Source organism: Onychomys torridus, chromosome 3 (assembly GCF_903995425.1).
Source record: "Onychomys torridus chromosome 3, mOncTor1.1, whole genome shotgun sequence".
Lineage (NCBI taxonomy): Eukaryota > Metazoa > Chordata > Mammalia > Rodentia > Cricetidae > Onychomys > Onychomys torridus.
The window spans coordinates 141369015-141381670 of record NC_050445.1 but is presented as its reverse complement, the minus strand read 5'-3'; positions in this window follow the sequence as shown (position 1 = coordinate 141381670).

Below are 12656 nucleotides of genomic sequence, written 5' to 3'. Positions count from 1 at the left end.
ATATTCTGGGTTCCATGTCCCTCAAAGGGAGCCTCTCAATGCTTGGGTTGACACTGTCTGTCCTGTAAGTCCATTATTTATGGTGTTGCCTGTCCTTCGCCTTTGTCCCTGACCCAGTTTAGAGACACTTCATCACCAGGTCTGAGTCCGAGTCTCTTCCGTTTCCAAGGCAAACCTTCTTTGCCAATGAGCAAGTGATTTATAAGCTCTAGGCCTTCAGTGGGAAAGCTCAAGATAGAACACCCTCTCCATTTCTCAACACTTCACAGGGCTTCTGACCCTCATTTGATGCTGGGCCCATGTCCCCTTTCCCCAGTACACTCAGCCCTTTCTAAGGACAAAGCCCCAGCTGGGCTCCATGTTGTACAGGTTGTCAGTGGAGGAGCTATCATGAGCAAGTGCTTGAGAAACCACTACCGCAGAATAATAATGACACATTTGTTTTGAAAGTGTCTAATATTGTTCATGGATTTGAACACCCAACGCCATCACTTGCTTGCAGCTTTTCTCCTTCAGATGGGACCCACACTATACCTGCATAGGAGGGCATGCTTGTAAGGTCTGCCTCCAAGAACAGAGAAGGCTCAGCAGTTAAGAGCACTTAATGCTCTTGCAGATGACCTAGATGGCCTAGGTGTGATGCCCAACACCCACATCAGGTGGCTCACAACTGCCTGGAACTCCAGTATGAGGGGATCAGAGACCTGGCCTCAAAGGGCAAAGCACACATGTGGTACACATAAACTCTCTCTCTCTCTCTCTCTCTCTCTCTCTCTCTCTCTCTCTCTCTCTCTCTCATATACACACACACACACACACACAGAACTAAAAAGTCTTTAGAAAAATATGAGATCATCTCATTAAATGTTACAGTTTTCAAAGAAACTCTCCCTCTTTCTCTCCTCCTATTATCTGCTCCCTCCTGCCCCCCTCCTGCCCCCTCCTGCCCTCCTTCTTTCTTCCTTCTCTCTTTCCTACTGTCTACTAGTTCTTCCTAGCCCTCCCTTTCCAGCTTCCCTTCATTTCCCCTTCCCTCTTTCTTTCTTTTCCGTAGGTGTTTCTTTCCTGTCCGCTGCGACCAAACACCTGACAAGAAGGAACTCAAATTAGCAAAGGGCTGTTTCGGCTCACAGTTTGGTTCAAGGGTTATAGGCATCACAGCGAAGAAGTCATGGCAGCAGGGCTTGAGGCAGCTGGTCACATGACACTCACAGCCCGGAAGCTGAAAGAGATGAAGGCGAGCACTCAGTCGGTGTCCTTCTTGTCCCTTTGTCCAGTCCAGGACCACAGCCTGCGGAATGGGCGGAGTTCAGGGCTGGTCCTCCCTCCTCAGTTAGCCCTCTCCAGAAAAACTCTCAAGAGCAAACCCAAAAGGTGTCCCTCGTTGTGCACTGTTTCTTAACCCAATCAAGTTGAAATAAAAATTAAACATCGCTGTCGGATTGGGGACATGGCTCTGTCACTGAATCGCTTACTGGAGGAGTCAGATTCCATTCCCAGCATGCACTTGAAAATATCTAGGTGTGGTGCTGTATGTAGATGACCTCAATGCTGACGAGGCAGAGACAGGGGTATCCTTGGGGCATGCCGACCAGGCAGACTAACCTAATTGGTGAGTTCTAGACCAGTGTGAGACCTTATCTCCCCAAAGCAGACAGCATCTGAGGAGCAACACCTAAGGTTGTCTTGTCCTCTGGCTTCCACACATAGGGAGGTTAGGGAGGGGGGCTATTCTCCCTCCACACCTTCATTTCCCCCTTTACCTCCCCCCACTTAAGAAATCTCATCTCCAGAGAAAGATCCAGTCACTCATAATTTAATTTTACAAATTGAACTTTATTTTAGACTCAAGTAAGATAACAAAAGCAGATGTGGGCTTGTGGAGATAAAACAAAGAGAGTGGGCCATGGTGGGTATCAGCTGGCGGTGGGAGCTGAGTTTTCAATAGGCAGAGGAGGTAAAAGGGCAAACTTGATGTTCAACACAGGTTGTGAAGGGCTGGGTCTGTGAGCTGGATCTTAGCCATCATGTGGACACTGGACTGTACTCAAAGGCAAGATCAGAAGTCTCTATAACAGTGACCATGAATCCTGCTTCTAGTTTGAACCGGTATCATACACCACAGTCGCCAGCCAGCGTTTACCCTGTGGCTTGAGGCTATGTGTACTTTCTGTGCCCCTTGCCCCAAGATGGCAGCTGTAAGCATACATGGTGGGCACTTCCCTCTTGTAATCTTGCATACAGAGCTTTGACAGGCCCATCAGAGATGGATGGCTCCTTCCTCAGAGCTTTGCTTGGGAAAGCAATAGTCTCTGAATATTCCCACCCTCTCCCTCTACCCACCCAGGACATAGTCTTTCTATTCAGTGGAGATGAAGCTCCAAGGTGGGGACACCTCTGGTTTCCACAGAGGATTGACCATCACTCAGGACAAAGAGCCTCAGAGCACTGGCCCTACCTCTGGCAGACTCAGCCGCCTAGTCCTCACATGTCATGGGTTTTCCTGGATGCCAAACTGGCTAGTTTGAAAACCTTCCATTCTGTCTTCACAGACAGAGCCAGGAGCCTCTGGGAAGAGCTCCTGTCTGCCTCATGCCCTGCACACCTCCTGCTCCAGCTCACTGAACAGGCTGGAGGTTGTTATTCTCCCTTTACACACTGAAGTACTGTGGGACTGAGGCTTGTGGGTGTGGCTAGAAAACCCCAAATCTCATCATCTCCCTTCTGCATTGGACATGTTGGCTTCTGGGGAACTTTTTTTCCCCCAGACAGCCTGAGCATCCCAGGCAAGAGGATCAAGGAGTCTAAGAATGTAGCCCTATCCCCAACCTCCTCTCCCCTTCAGCCCCCCCCATCCCGCCCCATACCCTGTCTCTCCACCCTTTAGTTGCTGTCCATGAGTCTAACACCCTGTCCTGAATTCCCCACTTCCTGTCCTGCTTGGGGACTTCTTTTCCATGTTGTCCCATCTTTAGGAACGCTTATATTGTCTTCCCATCTCCTCCTCTCTTTTCTGTTTGTACCCTGAGGGTGCTGCAATGGCATTTATTGTGGTGTTTTGTTAAAGACCACCCTAACTAGACATCCTGAGCTGCCCAAGGGCAGTGTGCTGGTTATTTTGAATTGTCATCTTGACACAACCTAGCGTCACCTGGTAACAGAGAACCTCAATGGAAGAGTTTCCTAGATCACTTTGCCAGTGGGCATGGCTATGGGACATGGGCTTGATTAGTGATCAGCATAGAGGAGCTTGGCCCACATGGGCAGCACCGTTCCTAGGCAGGTGGGTCTGGGCTATGTAAGAAAGCCAGCTGAGCATGAGTCAAGAGAGCAAGACAGCAAGCAGCATTCCTCCACGGTTTCTACTTCAAGTTCCTGACCCACTTCCCTCATTAACCTGGAAGTGTGGATCAAATAACCCCTTTCCTCTTCACATTGCTTTTAGTATTTTATCCCAATAACAGAGGTCAAACTAGGGTGTGGGGGGGATAGTGAGGACCTCAGGGGACAGTGGTGTGGATTGCACTGCACAACTCTGTGAGGTACAATTCCCAATGTAGTCTAAATACGTCTTGCACACTCTTAAGCTTGGGGAATGTTAAACCTGGTAGAAGGCAATTGCCTTTAACTTTGCTCTTCTTGCCCTGGTCAGCTAAGGAGGAAGAAATTGTAGCTAACTCAGTGACTTTACAATGAGAGCATGCCCAGTTCCCCTTGGAGGAGGTGCGGCTCTAGATCCAAGTTCCCCTTGAGGGCAGCTAGTGTAGCTAATTTGCCAGAGTGCTTGCCTGGCATGGACAAGGCCCTGGGTTTGATTGCCAGCACTATACAAAGTGGGTGTAGTGGTGCATGCCTGTACGTCAAGGGGAGGGGCATGGACTAGAAGATCAAGGTCAGTCTCAGACACCTAATGAATTAGAGGCCAGCCTGGGCTATGTGCCCATAGCACAAAAAACAGCAACAACAAATAAGTTTCCTAGCTCCAGCATGGTCCCAGGAGGTCACAGCGGTCTTGATCTAAATTCTGAGTTGCCAAGCCCTGAGCAGTGAAGTCCAGGACAGTGGATGGTGAAGGAGGTTCTGAACACAATCCTGCCATGAGATGAGAAAAACTCATGGACCACCACACACAAGGCTGCCATCCCCTGGGCTCTGGGCGTGGTGCTTTGGCTGATAGGAGTCTGATAGGAGTCCTATTCTACCTTGCCCTGGGTTCTCAGGATGCCCCAAACACCCACGACTTGCTGTGGATGTGTCTTGGGTTCTCATCTGCACAATGAAGTATCTTTCTTTTAGCATTTTGGAGGATGAACATTGACGCTATCAGGGTGTCCACGAACTGGAGGTACCTGGGACCCCTATCAATTACCTGACAATCCACGGCATGCATGCAGTGTCCTTCCCAGAACATACATCTGCTTTGCTCCCTTCTGGCTTTATGCTGATGCTGGGGAAAGACAAGACGGCAGGGACACGAAGACAGGTCCAGGAGTCACACAGTGAGCTCAGATTCAGCCTCTGTCCTCATGAGAGGACCAAAGGGGTGGACCCCTATGCCTGGCTCTGGAATCAGAACCACTCTGCCTGAGTTCCACCCCAGCCTCTGGTGCTCAGCAGTGTTGTGCTCTTGGACAAGCTGCCTGAGCTGACACTTACTTCCCTTTGGGAGCACAGGGCCTGGCACCACCTGCACCTACCTACCTTGCAGAACTGAGGCTGGAGTTTAGAATGTGAAGTCCTGGCCAGAGAGAGTCTGGCTCATGTGGCATTTTGTCATCTCTACCAGGACTGCAGCTACCTCTGTGGTCCAGGGCTCTTTTTCAGTGCTTGAGAACTGGAAGAAAGTGGACAGATGTGATAGGACCGAACCATCTGAGGACAGCCTCAGGGCACGGCATGACAAAGCTGGCTCCAAACCCTCCTATTATGCTAGCTTTTGCTGACATTCTGCAGAACTTCATGTAGGAATGAATCTCTTTGCTCAGGGCATCCTGTGAGCAACCAGTGACCATGCATGCTCTGTACACTAAGCCTTCTGCTCTCTGGTCTTAGCAGTCTTGGGCATTCCGCCCTGGGCCCCATGAACACTTGAACCTCTAAGATCGTCAAATCCCTGATATGAATCTGTGAAAACCTAGATGATTTCTATGTTTATATATTAATCTTTCAGTGTTGGTTCTGTGTTAAGTGTGAGAGCAAGATTCTGGAGGGTGTTCATCCACTTCTTCCTGAGTTCACACATAGTGAAAGGGGAATTCTTCTGCATATCAATGCTGACTCCTATATCTGAAAAAAATTCTTCTTTTTTCTGCCTGCAAAACTCCTATGCATCCCCCAATTCCCAGAGCAGCTATCACCTCCTCTGAAACTTGACTTAGTATTTCTTGGCCTTTGAGAAAGAGTTAATAACACTTTCTTGTGAGGTTTTTTTTGGCCTGTATTTTATAGTATACTTTCTGATATTGTGCTTTTGTTACTTGCTATGCCCTGAACCAGGAACACCCAAATTTATCTATAAATTAATGGAGCCCGCATGTAGTAGTTGACATTCATTAGTTTTTGTTGAGGGGCTGGAGCAAAGCTCCATGTCTAAGCATCTGGGTTCAGTTCCAGGTGCCCCCATCAAGTAGCTCACAACTGCCTGTAGCTCCAGTACCAGGGGAGTCCAGCTCCCTCTTCTGGCCTCCATGGGCATCTGTAAGAACTCTTGGGGATCTAAAGGTCCAGAAGTTTGAGATTCACTTTTCAACTATGAATGCCTTGCTGCCAAAGGAAACAGAAGCAAATATGAGAGAAGATCTGCTAGTCTTTGGGGGCATTTAAACTCCCAAATAACTTACTGAAGACTCTGGAATCCATCCTGGGTGAGTGCTCCCTTGGCTCCTGAGATCTAGTGACACTTTCATAGCCTCTGGCCATTTACTAATATATATAGGAGAGTGAAGAGCTCACTCTGCCCACTGCCTCTCCCTCATGCCGCTGTGCCCAGTGAATGATACCTAACTCTTACCCTCCCAGCTTAGTTGTGCCCTCCATCAACCATCTCAAGCATGCCTCTTCCACAGAGCTGCTTTGGCCAGCCTATTCCAAAGGGAAGCCTCCTTCCTTGGGGTCCTGGGGCACTCACCAGGGCCCCAGATGATTCAGGAATGAACCTACTACTTGTCTTCACAGTGAGAGCATCCTTTGAAAGCAAAAAAGAAAAAGAAAAAAGAAAAGAAGAGAAAAGGATTTCTATCAGCCCCAGTATCTATTCACTAGTGTTAAGCCCAGTTTGGGACAACTTATGTGTAAGTGTGTGAGAATGTGCGTGCGTGCGTGTGTGTGTGTGTGTGTGTGTGTGTGTGTATGTGTGTGTGTTGGCATGGCAACGTGACATGTACATCCAAACCAGAGCTCCTGGCGTAATTCATCTGGAACAAAATAAACTCACTAATGACATCTTCCATCCTGTGTGGCATGTGTGTCCCAGACAGCAAGCCTTCCCCAAAACCAGCTAAGCTCAAACAGCATGGAGAGCAGACATTTTTCCTGGCCTGTCCATATCCCCTGCACACTTCCGCCCAGGCAGCTGGAGAGTTTCAGGGGAAAAGAATCCTGGACAGCTGTTGGTAGAGATCATGCAGACTTCCTCACATCTGTTAGCAAGTGGTGAGCTCATGTCCCTGGTGAGGGAGTCAACCTGTGCGGTCCCCCACCAGAACAGAGCATGCTTTGGGAGGGAGAGAAGAGAAGTGGCCCTGGTGGGGGTGGGGAAGCTGCCTCCTGTCAGAAAACCCACTGGAGGCAGCCACAGGGAGAGTGGTCCTGCAGAATCTTTCCTCCATTGAGAAGTTTCCTTTTAGAAACACCCTGGAGTTGTGATAGTTACAGGGAGAGGCTGCTAATCTGACAAAAATTTTAAATTTGAAATGTATTTCGGATATAAGAAAAAATATTGTAAGCCTATCTACATATTCCTATTCATATTCCCTAATGTAATCGTTAGTAATTAATTTTATTGATGTAAGGGAGTGTATAAAATAGTGGGTTTCATTACAGTTTCATACCCAGTATCAATATAACTTGCTCATATTTGCCTCCCTCACCCCTCCATGGCCCTCTCTACCCTCTGGTCTCCTTCCTTCCCCAAGGTAGTCCCCCTTCATGCATGCGTGCGTGCGTGCATGTGTGCGTGCATGTGTGGTGTGTGTGTGTGTGTGTGTGTGTGTGTGTGTGTGTGTGTGTGTGTGTGTTTGTGTGTGTGTCCAGACCCAGAGTCTGCATATGGGAGAAAATGTGAGCTAGCTTGCTTTTCTTCTTCTGTTAGCTCCCTTGCCCTGCCCCCAGAATCTCCCTCCCCTCTCACTGCCCCTTACATTTCCAGTGACAATTATTTGTTTTGGTTTTTAGCTGAAAGAGTGCTGAGTAGTCCAACCTGGCCTCCAACTTGATAAGTAGCTAAGAATGACCTTGAACTCCTGATTCTTCTTCCTCCACTTCCAGAGTGTGAGCAGTACAGATGTATTCCACTGCCTGCTTGACAGCTGATTTTGAGAAGGCCCCTGGCTCCCTTCAAATCACTCTTCTCTCTTCCCCAGATCACAGTTCAAGGAGCAGTTGTGATGTAGAATACCCTTACAAAGGAAGGTCACAGCCAATGGCAGCCCCCTGCCAAGTTTTCGGATGTTAAAAAAAGTAATAATATTCTAGTGTTGACAGTGTTTGATTGTGTACAAAGAGCCTCAAGTGGCCGTATGGGAGATGCAGGAGAGCTAGTGCTGGAGTTACTGCTGCTGCTGGGGCACCCGCCCATCCCTAGGCTGCTGCACCTGCTTTCTTAAAGCCAAGGTTGACGGGGTTGGGAGGGATGTCCGTTTAGAAACTGTCCAAGTTTACTAGGAAGGAGAGAACTGGGACTCTGGTGCCAACTTGCAAACCAGGCACTTTTCCTTGTAGGAAACCATGAAGTACAAAGTTGTTTCTCACAAAAGAGCAGCTCATGAAGTAAGGTGGTATTTCCTTCTTCTTCTTCTTCCATTCCCTGGAGCTCAAGACTCATGGAATCCAGCCTGAGATTTAGTTGGATTTTGGCTCCAGACCCTGGCAGAGCCACAGTTGGATAACCTAGAAGAAATATTAAGCCCCTTTCAGAATCCCATCTGGATGGTCAAAGTTGGTACCCAGTAGAGTACAAGGTCAGGAGATGAGAAAGCTACATGCAGGAAGCTTCTACCTCTGCTGATAAGGTCTACCAAGTCATCCATCTATTGTGAGCCTCAGTCTTTTCACCTGTCAAATGGGTGGATCTGGCTGGCATGGACGACTATAATGCAATAGCCCTGTGCATTGATGGCAGACAGGCCATCTGGGGATGGGGAAGTCCCCTTGAGCAACTGTGCCACAAAGCCTGGCTCTACCCTCACTCTGTGCCTGCTGTTAGCCCAAGTTAGATTGACCCTGCCCAGCCTGGAGACATCCTGGTGCAGCATCAAGGGAAGGTTTGGGTGAGGGCCGGCTGGGGCCAGCAGGGGGGGACCCACTGGGGTATTTTTTTTTCACATGCATATGTCCCCTCTCAGGCAGCCCTTTCAGAGTCCCGGACAATGCGCTCTTTTTGTCCCCAACCCTTTCAGCCGCCTGTTCATTCTCTTTGCATCTGCTGTCACACAGGACATCCCGGCTGGCAAGCGACCACGGGGACACATTGTGCTGCCTTAATGAAGCATGGGGCTGGTGATATGGGGGTGGTTGGGGCATGCAGAGGCTGGAGTAAGCAGAGGGGCACCCCACATTTCTACATCAGACTCCTTCTTGAGGGCAGGACCATTGTCCGCCCCCCCCCCCTTTACTTCACATGGTCCCAACGGATGTATCTGTAAGAAAGAAATGGAAGCTTTGATGATTGGGGGCCAAGGGCTTCTCTGCAACAGAGAGGGCTCCGCTGCTCCCCTGGGACCGAGCAACTGAGAGGAGAGTCTGAAAGAGGATGTATTACCTAGACAGAGACTCTGTACACCTCCAACACATGTCTGGGAAAGAAGGCCACTGGAGGATCCACCTGTGTCCCCATCCATTAGGGGTCAGGTTGGCCAGAGAGATGGCTTCTTAAAAGGCCCTTTCAAGCCCTCACAAGATGCAACTGGGATTGAAAAAAAGAGACAGAAGATTCCATCATTTCATATCATGGCCAGAGACACAGAAAGGTCTAACAGTCTGCCAAGCAGTGGCAGAACAGGTGGTGAGCTCACGGGCCACCCTTCCTCATGCCAAGTGTTCCTGAGAACTAACCTTTCACCCTTCCTACCACATACCCACTGCTAAAGGAGAGTGAAGTTGGGGTCTGGGTAGGGGCAGGAACCTTTCCTCCCTGAGTGGCTAGTGCCTTGTTTCTGATCTTTGCTCTGGAGGAAGACGCTACCGATTTGGATGCCTCTCTGCACTGCAGGTGTGGCTAGAAGCCCCCAGCACAGAGCCAGTGACCAAGGCAGCTCTGGTGCTTTTATTTGGGGCTCTTCATTGTAGCATGGGCTCCACCTGCAACCCTCAGACTTAACCCACATCCCCAACCCTTCCCTTCCAGGCACGGTTACCTAGCAGAAGCCCAGGGTGCCTCACAAGGATCTGGCATGAGAATCTTCTTTACCACTTGAGGTTTGTCTTTCTGGTCTACTTACTGCACACACGCACCCCCTCCAGCCCAACCCTTACCCTCCCTGGCCTGCTTACCCACCCACCACCCAAAGAAAAAAGCCTGGGTCTTGGCCAACAAGGCCCCCTGTCCTCTTTAACAAGCAAAGTGTGCTGGCATTGCGATTGGTGGTCTTCTCCCTGAAGGTCTTTAATCAGTGCAGAATGTAGACCTTGCTGCCTTGCCAGCCCCATGAAAACGCAGCTGGCAGGTAGCCGAGACAGAGGAATTCGTCATAGGTTGGATGGGCCCGGGCTCTAAGCACGAGTGTACAGCTTATGCAAATAGTTTTGCTTAGCATGGATCCTGTGTTCTTATTCCCTCTCTTTCCCCCAGAACATTTTTTTTTCCACTCAAGGGTGGGGAGAGATTGGGAGAGTGAGGGAAGTGGGGAAAACAAGCCCTTCCCTGCCAGATCTTGTTCTCAATCAGAAAGGAGCAAATTGCTTTTCCTAAAAAAGAAAAAGGCATGTGGGGGTGGGGGGCGGGGGGTGGTACAAAACACCCATCCTTTGCTCTGTGCAGCAAAGCGTTTGAAAGCTGAACAGCTCAGTGAGAAAGGCCAGCACTGAGTGTGTTTGGAGGGACTATTATCCCCACCAAGACCCATTCGGTCTCTCTGGGAGGCCGTCAAGCACCTGGGTGGGGACTTGGACCTCAGCACTCCAGCCCTCTCCTTGCCTTAACAGCTCACTCTCAACCCTGCCTCACCTTTCCAACTTTGGCAAACCCTGAGTGTCAGCTACCGAACAATGGAGTGTCTGGGCATCACCAAGACCCCAGCGAAGAAAGCCGTTGTGGTGGCTTCTCTTGGCTCATGTAGCAGTAGCTGACATTATTTAAAGAACAGTAGCTGCCAAGTTCAGCTGGGAATGTCACACAGCTTTCCTGAGCTTCAGCTCCGCCATGTATACAAGGCAAGGCTAGCAGCCCCTGACCCTCACGTTGCAGTACATGGTGTACTTGGCTCAAAGGAGAGACTCGGTTACTATCTGATGAGAAGGGATGAAGCCAGATAATGAGGAGAAGCAGCGAGCATGCTGCCTGGTGCCCCATAGATGCGGGAAAACTTTAACCACTCATGGCAAGGTCACAAAAGGAGTCAAACGGAAAACTAAACTCATAGGTCCTTTGAAAGCATCGACTTAGTTCAAACCTGAAGACAGGAGTAGTGGAGTCAGAGCTGGGACAACACGCCTCAAGATTGACCTAGGATGGGTTGTAACCAGGCAACGCTGAGACTTTGGGACAGGACCATTCTTTGTGGGGGCTGGGGAAGGGTGGTAAGCAGCACCCTGTGTGCACTTGATGCCGGGGCACCTCCCCATTTGTGATAACAACAACAAGTCGTCAGATAATTCTAGCTGTTCCCTGGAGGAGGAGATCGCTTTAAAATTTCTAACTGATTTGTGTGTTGTTCCTGCACACTGAGGGCTTCCCTTTAAGCCCCTCCCAACACTTGGGGCAGAGCAGCAGTCACCACCTGAAGGACTGCTGTGAAGAACAAAGAGAGGCCGGACTTTGGTATAGGGTGTCATGGACTTCCTCCTGGTGTCCCGTGTAGTGCTTAAGAAGTATAGAAACTACCATTTGACCCACGAGGCAAAAAACAAACAAACAAAAAACTGAAAACCTGGTTCTTCTTAGATTCATCAGACAAATGAGGTCACAGGGTAAACGGCTGACCCCAAGGTGGTAGAAGCAGCTTGCCAAACACGGGGAAACCACAGAAATGGACTAACAGAAATGGCCGGAGGCATCAGAGCTGGCAGAAAGCCAGACTGCAGCTGGCTGTAGCAGGGTCTGTAGGGACGAGTCTGAGTTCAAGTCCAGGGTGGCTCCTATGTGCTTTCAGGGATCACCAGAGTGTCTGTCCTTCCCAAGGCCTGCCCTGGGGTTTGAGCAGAAGAACCTGATGTTTGTTTTCCATTTGTTTCTATGATAAATTCCTTATTTCTTCCTTACTTTAGAATAAAAAAAAAATCTCCTTTACTTTTCCTTGGCCTGGGAGCAGGAAAATATCCAACCCTGCCCTTTCTGTCTATATTGTCAAGAGTGGAGTGGAGGACTGAGCCGCCCTGGTGGAATTCACAGTCAGGGTACAAGCTCACCAAACCACTGAGACCTGATCACAGTGTGGCCTGCTCATCTTCTCCCCCTCTGACCCACATTCCCCAGAGGCCTGCGAATTGCACTACCTTCCATCCACTCTGCCATGTCCAACTCTAGGGCAAAGGAGCTCTAAATGGCTAAAGACAGTTTGAAAAGGCAGAGCAAGTGTCCGAACCAGACTCAGATATGACAGGAGTGTTGAGCTTGCTGGATTGAGACTTTAAAACAAACTGATTCATATGCAAGGGCCGGAAGAGATGAAGGAGACAGCTCACTGGAACAGATGGGCCTTGTGAACAGAGATGGACATTGTAAGTAAGGACAGCAGAGAAGCATGAGAGCCTGCAAACACTCACCAATGAAGACTGCCTTTGATGGACTCATTAGTAGCCTGGGTGGAGCTGAGGAAATAATCCCTGAGCATGAGGGTATGTCATTAGGAACTTTCAGTGTGGAAAATCAAAAAGAAAAAGGATTGGAAAGAAAAATAAAGAAGAGAAAAACTCAAGAAGAAAAAGGCATAACATTTGTGAGGTGGTTGTATCAAAAGTGAAAAGGCAGGGTGGGCCGGGGATACATGTCCTCATGAAGCATTTGTTTAGCATGCAGAAGGTTTCAGGTTCAACCCACCCCCACAGCCAACACACATACACACACATATCCCAGGGGGCAGGGAGCTGTTTGAAGAAATAATGACTGGGAATTTCCCCAAATTGGGTTTGGTCAGACACCAAAACCACAGATCCAAAAGGTTCAGAGAACACAAGTGAGATGTGTCCTAAACAAACAAAGCTCCCTGCATTCGGGCACAGCATATTCAAAGGGAGATGGGGAAACCTTGAAGAGGCCAAGGGAAAAAATGTCTTACCTGTAG